The 12,566-nt window shown below is 36.7% G+C and overlaps 1 pseudogene; it reads left to right on the top strand.

Annotated features, from left to right (window-relative positions):
* The first annotated feature begins 608 nt into the window (after nt 1–608).
* On the top strand, nt 609–2,000 carry LOC100018982 (calmodulin-1-like; annotated as a pseudogene).
* Nucleotides 2,001–12,566: the final 10,566 nt, after the last annotated feature.

Here is a 12,566-nt window from a genome sequence, read left to right as displayed (position 1 = left end):
CCATTCTGCTTCTCAACAATAGCTAGGACCAAAGGGGAGGCAGTGGGTCATCTTACCAAAGCTAATCTTTCCAGTTCTTGTCCTCCATTTCCCAGAACTATTCTGTAAGGAGACATATTTCCTCTGTCAGGGGGATAAGATTTGGCTACCTCTCTCCCAGAAAAGAGAGGGGAAGAAGAATCTCTTCACCTTCTCTCCCCATTTCTCTCTCTTCTTCCATTCCCCCTGTTCCCCTTCTCAATCCTTCTATAACAATAGACTATGTCCTTTTATGTTGTCTATCAACAAATATTTGAGCAGATTATGTATAGAAAGTCAATTATGATTAATTATTATGAAAATATATTACTAATATGAAAAGTAGAGTTGACTGTCCATGACAAAAGCATAGATAGGAATACAGAAGTTACACACACACACACACACACACACACACACACACACACAAATTACCAGGCATACAAAAACTTAATACTTTGACTGACGATCAGGTTTTGAGGTAATGTGTTAATGTTTTAAAGGCACTCTGGTATGAAATATGTAAGATAAACAGTGTAAAATAAAATATCATAATGTGATATTAAAATGAAATCAAGAAGTAAGAAAACATTTTTATAGAAACATTTGGTCTTGTCCTTCCTTCCTCTCTTCCCTCTCACGCACAATGGCTGATCAGCTGACTGAGGAGCAGATCGCTGAATTCAAGGAAGCCTTCTCCCTATTTGACAAAGATGGCAATGGCACCATCACGACAAAAGAACTTGGAACCGTCATGAGGTCATTGGGTCAAAATCCAACAGAAGTAGAATTACAGAGGTGGATGCTGATGGTAATGGCACGATTGACTTTCCTGAATTTTTGACCATGATGGCTAGAAAAATGAAAGATACAGACAGTGAAGAAGAAATCTGTGAGGCATTCCGAGTCTTTGACAAGGATGGCAATGGTTACATCAGTGCAGCGGAACTGCGTCATATAATGACAAACTTAGGAATAAAACTAACAGATGAAGAAGTAGATGAAATGATCAGAGAAGCAGATATTGATGGAGATGGACAAGTGAACTCTGAAGAATTTGTACAGATGATGACTGCAAAATGAAGACCTCCTCTCACCTTTTTTCACCCTCTAGATGAATCAAATTGAATCTTTTGCTTACCTCTTGCAAAAAAAAAAAAGTTCATTTATTCATTCTGTTTCAGTATAGCAAAGTCAAAAGTACCTTCTGTCCACACACACAAAAAAAATCTGCATGTATTGGTTGGTAGTCCTGTCCCCAAAAGATCAAGTTACACATCAGTTTTACAATATAAGTACTTGTACTACTACCTTAAATGATAAGGAAGCACTTAGCGAACTCCTTAAAGTTCCGTTTGCTAATGATTATTACACTGTTTGGGCTGACCAGTTTTTCATGCATGCAGCTTGACAATTGAGCACTGTCAGACATTTGTATTTAAAAAAAATAAAAACAAAAAAAAATAAAAAAAATGTACCCGTGTGGGTTATCTAGTTCAATTTGTTAGTATAAATTGTCATAGCTGGTTTACTTAAAAAAAAAAGTAAATACAATAAAGTAAATTTGGTTTACCTCAGGATGGTATGCAGCAAAATGGTTGAAGGATGCAGAATTTCAAGGTGATGTGGTTCTTCTGTACTTAAGAGTGCTCCAAAAACCCTAATGATGATTTCAAACTCTGGATGGCATGTCTGTGTTTCTATTGGCTTAGCATTGTCTGCATTGCACTAGAGTGAAACGGATTTCAGACTGTTACCGTTCACACAAAATTTTTGAAAAGAAACCTTCACCAAGGGAACATCTTTGGGCTCTCTATTTTTAAAACCTTCTGTACCATGACTTGGAGCCGGCAGAGTAGGCTGTGGACTTCAGCACAACTATCAACATCGCTGTTCGAGATATTACAATTTATGTCCATTCCAAGTTGTAAATGCTAGTCTTTTTTTTTTCCAATAAAAGACCATTAACTTAAAAAAAAAAATTTGGTCTTTAAAATTAAATGGAATTTGCATTACAACTTAGAATGTAGTAAAGATTAAATATTTTTTCTTATCTCCATAATATTTTATTTGAAAGAAACATTTTCCTAATCTTCAAATTGAGTTTATACATATACACTCCTGCTTATCATCTCTATTCTTAACCACTAATTGAACAAAGCAAGAGATTGTCTGGATATTTTTATTTTGTAACTGTTAACATCAACAAAAAACAAGCATTTAAAATTTTGTAGTAAAAAAGAGATAAACAGGGATGGCAAAGAATATGATAGGAGGATATGGATCTTTTTTTTAAAAAGTTTTTATTATAACATTTCTATGTTCTAGATATTGAAAGGGATATTGAAAGAATAATTGAGTTCAAAAAATTACATGCCTAATATGTACAAAAAAATAAAAAGGTGAAATGAGTTAATTCAAGGTATTTATCATCTAATGCTGGGTAATACTGGGGGAAAAAAAACATATATTGAGAAAACTGTAAAAAATAGACTCCAATACAGGACTACAATCCCCATGAGCCTTTGCTCCACTTCCCCAGAATGCCTTGTAATCTCACCTGGGCCAAGATCGAGAAGGTATTTAAGCTGATTCAAAGGCTCTCTCTTGGCTCTTGGACTTCCGTTTTGGGGCAGGCATGGCTTTTTTTCATAATGTAGGTGAGGTTGTGTCTAGGCCTCTCTATGGCCTGGACACGTGTCTCTTATCTTGTATTTTCTTTAATCCTTAATCTTCAATAAACCTCTAAAAAAATATAATACTCCTTGCAGAGAGAAACTAATTTCTACCTGCCTCAGTCTCCCCATTCCCCTAAATTTTAATCTTTACAAAACTATGATACAAGGAAGAATATGATAAAGAAAAAGGGAAATCCAGGCCAAATGCTATGAGAAATCTGAGTATCTTTTCATTATATGGTTAGAACAAAGAATAGTCTACTCTTTTAAAGTGATTTCCTTGTCACATCATTCAATTTGTCCTAAACTAGAAGTCAATATAGAAAGTGTACTATCAATTCCTTGGTTTTGTAACATTATTTTTATTATTGTTGTTCAATTGTTTTCAGTCATGTCTAATTCTTCATGACCCCATCTGAGATTTTCTTGGCAAAGTTTGCCACTTCCTTTTTAGCTCATATTACAGATGAGGAAATTGAATCAAAGCAACTAAGTGTCTGAAGTCAGATTTGAACTCAGGAAGATGAGTCTTCCTGATTCCATGCCCAGTACTCTATTCTCTGAACCACCTAACTACCACAATATGAAGTGTTACACTAAGTGTTTTTAGTGAAAAACAAAGTTTTGGTATTTTAGAATAGTAATTACTTTGGTGGCATTTTAAAAAATCTGCTAAATGAGAAGTTTAATGGATTGAACATTGGACTTAGAATCAGGAAACACATTAGTGATTAAACCTCTTCATTGTCATCTATAAAACAGGGATGATAATATTGCACTATTTAATTCACAGGTTTGCTGGAAAAGAAATTCTTTGTACATTTTAAAGTGCTATACAAATATTAATCATTATCTAATAGAAAATGGTTTTAAGACCAGAAGGGGAAAAGAGCCCAAAATTAAAGATTTTGATTTAGAAAATTAATTACTTTTATCATAAGTTTTAAAATTCATTTGCTATTTGGCTCTAGAACTGTCATTTTATTTATAAGGAAAATCATAGCTGGCTAAGGTTATAGTATGGAATTTAACTAAGGCTTTCAATAATAAGCTCAAGATAAGTAACTGGTTATAGGTTGTAATAAAAGAAAATAATATTTGATACATATATAAGGCTTTTAAATAAAATTTATTTTCTATATTAGTCTGGCTGGTCAAAAGTAATAAATGACAATTTAAACTTATAGTGATCAGACTAAAGCTGGAGCCAAACTGCTACACAGACAGTGGAGTGAAGGCCTAAGGCAGTTTACTAAATAACTATTATTTATTTCTTCTTAATAGTAGGTAGAGGGATATGAAGGAGGAATAGGATTTGGAGATCTCTTATATAACCCCTAATAACGAATATTTCTTCTATATAACACCCCCCTCCCAACTGTTCCACAAGGGATTTTTTCTTTGTCTATGAAGGTAGACACTTCACTCACTATACTATCTAATGTAAGATTAAAAACTAATATCCAATAACTCCAAGTATTATGTTTTATAAGATTTGTTAATAATCACTTGAAGTATAGGAAAGTAGAAAAAACTGAGTTAAAGAGAACTTTTCCTGGCCATGATAGTAGTAGAAAAGTACAAGAGGGTAGAGTTACAGAAACTTTATATACAAAATATAAGGGTGTAATGTGAGGAGGAAAGAGAAATGCTGGGAAATGTAGTTCAAGGGCACAAAATTCTAATTACACGTTCCCCAGTGATCCTCTGGGAGACAAGTCTCCCCAATGTATCATTTTAACATAACCAGCTTAAAAGATCTTTAAGTAGAGGTATATATAATATTGAAGTTTCTAAAGAAAAATTACAATAATTTGGTGATAAGAGGGACATAAAAGAGAAAAAGAACAAAACCAATGAATGCTACATTTACAAAAATTCAGTTTGGGGGCAGTCCCCTTTGGCATAAGAGTGTACATTCAAAATAAATGCATTCAACCTCCAACCTTTCAAATTACCACATCCCAAACTTCACTCTGGATCTTTTGGTGCAGTAAGTGGTTTCTGCAGGCGTCTCCATAGTGCTTTCTCCAAACAGTTCACTTTCTGGATTCGGAGAGGTAGCAAGTTTCTTATCCTAAAATTACTCTCAAAAGAATTTAAACTTTGCATTATAGGATAATAACACAAGCCCCCTTGAAGAGGGTATTGACAAACCCACAGATCACCCAGGGATGCATGCCTGAGTTATGAGGTATATGAATCAATTGCCAAAAAAAAAAACCATAAAAAATCCAAATAAAGGAGAAAAAATAACTTCTGGATGAAATATAAAATGTCAAAGTCTTATGTGTAAAAATTCTAAGTAAGGAAAAATAAATCTATAACAGGTCCTTGAATCGGGCCCCAATTAAAGTGATATATGTCCCAGAATCTTGTAGTAGCAATTATGCATTTACCCAATCAACAACCAGGACTATAGAAAATTACCACACTATGAAAGAAACAAAAAGGACTAGATTTTAGTAACAAATAGGAAATAGCATTTCCTGGTCTTTTTTTTTTCCCTTTTCTCTTAAGGATAGGGGAGCCAGGATGGTAGCCAAACTTCAGTACTTGGTAGTTTAAGGGGTAAATTTAGGGGTTTTTGACTAATATATTATACTTATGGTCACCAGGGACTAATTCAAATCCCAATAAAAATACTCAAGTCAGTTTGAGAATTTTATGGTGGTTTAATTAATATAGAGGGAAGGAATTAAGAAGAAGAGAGAGGAAAAAGGGTATAAGATTTCTCTGGCCTAGCCTGAGCCAAGGGGTGTTCAGAGACCTCAGCCACAAGGTCTCCTTTGAGATGAGGGGCCTCCTAGGAGGATAGCATTTTAGGAAAGGTAAAGGAAAAAAAAGGAATCAGCCTAAACTCCGAGAGAGCTCAGAGAAGACGCCTCACCTAACCCACACCAAGATGCCAAGATGCTGCCACGAGCCACACCGTTAGTCAAACCCAACATCTCCAGGAGAGAGACCCAGAGCTCAATGCCTCTGCCACCAAAGAGAGCCTGGCAAGAGGAAGTCCAGCGAATATATAGACTTTTTTTTACATCACTTCCTGCATATCATATGTACCAATGGTAGCTTAAGCTTGACTTAGGACAGCCCAGGGAGTCTGTCAGTTGTTTCTTATTTGTCATTTGCTAGCACATGTCTGTCATAGGCCATCCTCCTCAACATTTAATCCTTAAGTATGGGTATATACATTCCTGATTTCTAAACTAATGTTGTAGTGAAAATTTCACCTTCTAAGATTGTTATAATATTATTATAACTATGGCTGCCAAGGAATTTACTTATGAAATTCCTAAAATGAAACACTCAAGTCAGAATGGAGTTTATGGAGGTTTAATCACAATGGGAGTAGGGAAAGGAGAGGGAGAGAGAAGGAGAGAGGAGAAAAGGGAAAGGGGTTACTCAACCTCTGACTAAGGCAGAGGGAGATTAGGCCCAAAGGGCCAAGGTGGAAAGGAATCAGTCCTTGACTCACAAGGAGAAAAGGGAAAGGGGTTACTCAACCTCTGACCAAGGCAGAGGGATATTAGGCCCAAAGGGCCAAGGTGGAAAGGAATCAGTCCTTGACTCACGTGAGCGATCTGAAGGGAAGCTGTCTGCAGGCCTCCTCCCTGTTCAAGCTCCTAACATGAACTGGCATCTAGCTCTGTCCACAGGAAGTGAGCAAATTCCAGAGGCTGCTTTCTCCATCACTTCCTGTGCCTCACAAGTGCCAATGATGGCTCAAGCTTGGCTTAGGATAGCCCAGGTGGGCAGTTAGTTATTTCTGATTTGTCCTTGACTAGCACATGCCCGTGTAGTGGGTGTGCACAATTTTTTTTGTGCTAGACCAAGATGGAGATTTTTAAAATTCACAATCCCCCCTGATGATGATTGGGGGACTAGTCTCCCCAATTGATCACTAAACATAAGCATACTGCACCCAAAAAAATTCTAACTGTAAGTGTATACAAAATTTTTTTACCCACTAAGAGGAAAACTATAATAGTTGTAGATATGAGGAAATAGAGGAGAGAGAAAGACAGCAAACCAATGTTTTGCTGGGCACATTGACAAAAACCAATTGGGGGCAGTCCCCTTTGGCATAAGAGTGTACATTCAAAAAAATGTTCAATCAACCACACCCCAAGGTTCATTCTGGATCTTCCTGTAGTGAAAAGGTTTAGATATCTTTCTGCAAACAGTTCATTCTCTGGATTCAGTTAGTTAGCAAACTTCGTCTTTGAAGATCTATCTCAAACAAAAATTAAATCTTGGATTTTATGAAATACACTAAGCAGGGTGGAGTAAATCTAAAATTCATAGTAGAATGTAGCATGGGGAAGACCTGCATCTGACATGTCAAACAGCCACAACCTTGAACCTCAAACAAGTCTGAGTCCCCTGTTTTGGTGCAGAATATTATCAATCGCACCACGATTTGTTTGCTTCTTTGACCTTGTGCTTGTTGGCACTGTGCAGATTAACTTTGTGCTCCTTGGCACTGTGCAGTGGCTCTATTTGTGATACCTTGTCCTGGAATCAGACACAATTATTAAGCAAAGTCCTATAATTTTTAACAATGAATGGCAAGTTTCCATAGTCTAAAGCTTTTGGGTATGCATTGATGTTAGGGCTACTAGACATTTTAAACTTACTCTAGAGCAAAAATTTTAAAGAAAAGCAATAATACTGATATCATGTGCTTCAAGTACAAAAAAATGAGAGAAAAAAGAAAACTAAAATACTCTATTGCACATATAAGGGAAAGGAATAATAAAAAATGTTTTAAAAATAAAAAATAATAGTAGTCTCTCGGAAGCTGAGTATATGGCTTATAATCAGTGACACACTGTGTCAGTCTAGGAGAGATAGAATACAAAGGTTTCTCACCAAAGAATGAGATCCATTTCCTTTTTAACTTAGTCATTATTCACAGTGTGAGTGCAAATGATTTTCACTAAGTAACAGCTTTATAAAACATAGTACAGCAGGTAATGTACATTCAAAGAAGTACCAAAATCCTCAAAATTACAAGAGTCCATTTAATGACAATAACAAACAAACCTGCTATCATATAGAATTCACATGAGTTGTGGTGTGAAATTTAAGAACCTTTGAAGCTCATGGATACTTGTCACAAGTTCTATAGATCTAGCCAATCTTTCACCTTTGGCTGAGATATTTTTAACAAAGTCTATCACTGTCATCATTCCAAAATGTGGCAGTGAAGTCCAAAAAAGCACAAATCTCTGTACTGCTGATGAAAACCTTTTGGATCTAAAATGTCACCAAGAATTTAGATCATTCTAGTGGAAGGATAGAGTAAGCTGAAGAGTTACAAATATAAAAACTGATTCAGAAGCTTCTAGATTTCCCAGGAAAATTCTTCCTACTTCCCACATGAAATTATAGCCTAACACAGGGTAACCAAGCCCTTTTGGGGAACCTCCCTCCCTTTGGTATGAGACTGTTACAGTATAAAAGACCTGTCTCCAATATGTCCCATCCATTTCAATGTGAAACCAAGGACTAAATACTAAAGATCACTTCAGATTTCTCACCCATTACATTTTTAATAAATGTGGAGATGGGGAATACAACAGTGCTATTGCACTTCACTTCAACTATAAATGGACTCTTACCTCCTGTTACAAACAACTCAAAGGTAGGCAAATGATCAGTCAGAGGTAGGGATGCTACTATATATCTGAAAATCATTTTTGAAGATCTATTAAAATCAATTCAGATATTTAGCTCATTAAATTCTCCAAAAGTTGTATATAGATTGTAACCAGATTGATGGAGTCCATCCATCATGATCTATGTGATAATTAACAAAGGCAAAAAGGAACAAAAGGCTATTTAGGCAAGATGTGACCTTAATGGATCTGATGACAACCCAGTATCCATAAAGACTTATGGTTTTGCCACTGAAAGTGTTTGTGCAAGTTGTTTATGGACTTTTACAATGGTATTTTCTCCAGTCCAGTCATATGGGGAGGTACAAATAAAGACAATGTAACAGAACACATAGCTAAATGGCCAAAACACAGTAACTAAAAATGATTCAGTGTAACAGAGTAGTACAGATCAGATTAATATGTGGGATTTAAAAAACAAAATTGAATTTTAAAGCAAACACTCAGCAAATACAATAAGAATAATAGGATACAGGCATTGAATTCAAGAGTCCTTTTCTCCAATTCCAATAGAGACTTGTTCACTATTTGGAGGGGAACAAAACTGAAAGAGTTAACATCAATAAAACAATTGAGTCTGAAAAGGCTTAAAATTCACCTCCAGAACTCAAGTTTCCTTCCCCTTCCCAGTATTATCATCCATTTAGATTCCTTTAGTCACACCTCTGGGGTTCCTCATACCTGCACTGAGCATAGTGTGGACAAATCCCATATTGGTTATGTTGCAGAGACTGGGCAGGCCAAAATAGAAAAGGGGTATAGTGAGATGAATTTCCCCTCTGATTCCTGATATTACTCAAGCTAATAGCTACAAGGTATCCAATCAGTACACCCAGGAACAGTAGCAAGAAAAGACATCCAAAAGCTGTGAACTGCATGAACTCAGTAAGGCTCTCTGGAAACAGAAACTGTTTGAGATAGGCATGAAACTGGGTCCTGCTTTCAATCCCTACTTCCTCTCTGTTGGTGACACTACCCTAGTATGCACTGTCTAGGAGTAAAAGCCTCACTAGGAATGTTTGGGGGAAAGGTTTTGACCCTTCCCCCCACCAGAGGGGGTAATATCAGTGGCCCTGTGATACCTCAGTCCCCACCCCCACAGCATGGAAGCCCTCCTGGATTAGCCAGGCTAGGGTTGAGGTGGATAACATGAATTTGCTGCTCCATGCTGTGTTCCCCTGCTGAAAAGTGACTATCACAGACTTGAGACCCATGTTGGGGGGGAGGGGATTTATACTTCACTCTTCAGGTAGTAAAAACAAAGGTGCTTCTAAACGGCTCTTGAAACCTTGGGGAATTGGGTATAGACTGCAGTAGTTCACAGAGAGCAGAACTGGCAAGGATCCCCAGGCAGTGTCTGGTCAAACATGGTAGGCAGCAGCAGCGGCAGCAGTAGCAGCAGCAGGAGCAGCTTTGCAAAATGTATGTACTACCTATTCTTTTATCAAAGGCTTTCTTAAAAAAAAAAAATTCAAGGATAATCCAATAACTCCAAGTATTATACTTTATAAGATTTATTAATAATCACTTGAAGTAGAGGAAAATAGAAAAATCTGAGTCAAGAGAACTTTTCCCAACCATGATAGCAGGAGAAGAATGCAAGAGGGTGGAGTTACAGAAACTTTATCTACAAAATGTAAGGACGTAATGTGAGGACAAAAGAGGAATCCTGGGAAATGTAGTACAAGGGTACAAAATTCTAATTACACACTAACTAAAAGAATAATCTAACTTACCAAGCCTATTTCCAAAACAATGAACCTTAAATATATATATAGTAACTCCTAAAGTAGCTTATATAATCTTGAGAGAGAGTTTGAAGCAAACCTCCCTCTCTCTCTTCTGTTGTCTGTATCCTACCGCCCCCTGTGGTACTTGAGGGAAAAGCACTCAGTAAAACCTATTTAGTAGAAAGGTTTCTCTTCTTCAGTTTCTTAGTTTTCTTATATCTTATATCTCTTCTTTTTATCTTCAAATACCCCCAGCCATCTTTCAGACTCAAAGATCAAAAAAAGTTGCCACAGACCTTTCCAAGTGTCAGAGAACAATGGCTTCCAACTGACTTCTTTGCTAGGGTTTCTGGGATTCTTTTCACAAGGGTCCACAGCAAATTCTCTTTCTCTTCACTAAAAGGGAATGTCTCTGTAAAAAATAGACTCGAATACAAGACTACAATCCCCACAAGCCTTTGCTCCACTTCCCCAAAATGCTTTGTAATCTCACGGGAATTCTGAGGTGGGCCGAGATCAAGGAAGGATTTAAGCTGATGGCAAAGGTTTTTGGCTCTCTTTTGGACTTCCGTTTTGGAGCAGAGGCGTTTCTTCCATGATGTGAGGTTATTTTGTCTAGGCCTCTGGCCTAGGCACATGTTTCTTACTTGTATATTCTTTAATCCTTAATCCTTAATAAACATCTAAAAAATATAATACTCCTTGCAGAGAGAAACTAATTTCTACCTGCCTCAGTCTCCCCATATTCCTAAATTTTAATCTTTACATCTCAAAATCTAAACATCCTTACTTCTGAGCTGAGACTCTTGCTTCTATCTAGACTGAACCACCACAAATAAATTCTTGTTCTAACAGTATAAAAGAATTCTGGCTCCATTTTAAGATAACCATTTGCTAGATTAACTCTTGTATCAATTTGCCAGCTATAACTTTTTCTCCTTTTGCTATATTTTGTGAAGATTGAATTAACTCTCCTCTGATTGTGAAAATGAAATAAACTCTCCCCTGATTGTGAAGATTAAATTAACTCCTCTGCCCATTTTTAGATTTAATCACCAAAAGTGTACACATCCCACTTAATCTTTAAGTGGGGGAGATCTGTGGCCCATGTGTCAGACGTGATGAATCAGAATCGACTGACTTCCCCCTGGGCAGTCTTAAGAAAAACGATAGACTATAATTTGCCCACATAAAAAGTAGAGGAGTCACAGGAAGTGATGCAAAGAAGTGTCTTTAAAAGAAGTTACAATTTCCTGTGAAGAAAATTCTCTCATTATTTGGAGTTCTGAGTTGGAGCTGGAGGTTGATGAAGAATCTGCTTACTAGACTTGGTGAGACTGTTAGTAAATCTCTCCCTTTGGACTGACATATGGTGAGTGAAAAAGGCTGACTCCTTTCCTGAATTTTCTGAAGGAACTAGCCTCAAGAGAGGTTGACCCTCTTGACAAAGGTTTCCTGCATCCCCAGGTCCATGGCTCAAAGCTGAGGCCTCTCCAGCTAAGGACTAATTAGCTCTGCCTGGTTGAGCCAGGGGCCAAAGCAAAATACTTAGAGCTTAGGCTATTTATCTTACCCTAGCCTCTCTCTGATTTCCTTTCACTCTTCCTATATTTTATAAATAAAGTGTTAAGATAAATCTCTTTGGAATTAATTAAATTCCTGGTGACCCTATTCTTAAAAAATTCTAGCCCAATCTTTTATAAAAACCCCTCACATTTTCTACCCCTTTACAATTTGATATGTAAACCTTCCTCTTAATTTGTCTGCTAAAAATTAAAATCCTTATCTTTGAAATGTAAATCTTTACATTTGCCCTTTTATAGCTGTATCTACCCCTCCCCTTCTCTAATTTAACTGCATAAACAATATGTTCCAAAATCCTTCAAGTAATTTTAAAATTGGGCATAAAAGCAAACCCCATCATTTAATAAGCATTTCTTATACAAACATACCTAGACATTTTATGACTTTTCTTAGGCTTTCCAGAGCTCCCAGTATCACTCTTGTACTTTGGGATCATTATTTTTTTGTTCAAATATATTTTATTTTTCCAATTACATGTAATAATAACTTTTAGCATAGCTTTTCCAAAATTACAAAATCCAAATTGTGTGACAAGGAAATCACTTTAAAAGACTGATATATATTAATTTAAGGTCACCAAGGAATTCAGCTATGTAATTCCTAAATGAAAACTCAAGTCAGCAGTCAACCTTTTATGAAGTTTTTAATTACAAACAGGAGGAAGAAAGGTATTAGAGGGAGAGAGAGAGAGAGGGGGGGGGGGAATAGGGCTTAAATACCCCCTCTGTTTAGGCTGGGCCAAAAGGCCCAAGCCCTTACATAGCTGAGGCAAAGAAAAGAGATCAGTCCCTATCACTCACATGACCAAAATGGAGAAAAAGTCTCAGGGGCCTCCACCTCCAGCCTCCTTCAGAGCAAGCTTCTCAGAG

This window comes from Monodelphis domestica, chromosome 5 (assembly GCF_027887165.1).
Source record: "Monodelphis domestica isolate mMonDom1 chromosome 5, mMonDom1.pri, whole genome shotgun sequence".
NCBI lineage: Eukaryota > Metazoa > Chordata > Mammalia > Didelphimorphia > Didelphidae > Monodelphis > Monodelphis domestica.
This window is presented reverse-complemented; position numbering and strand designations above follow the sequence as displayed.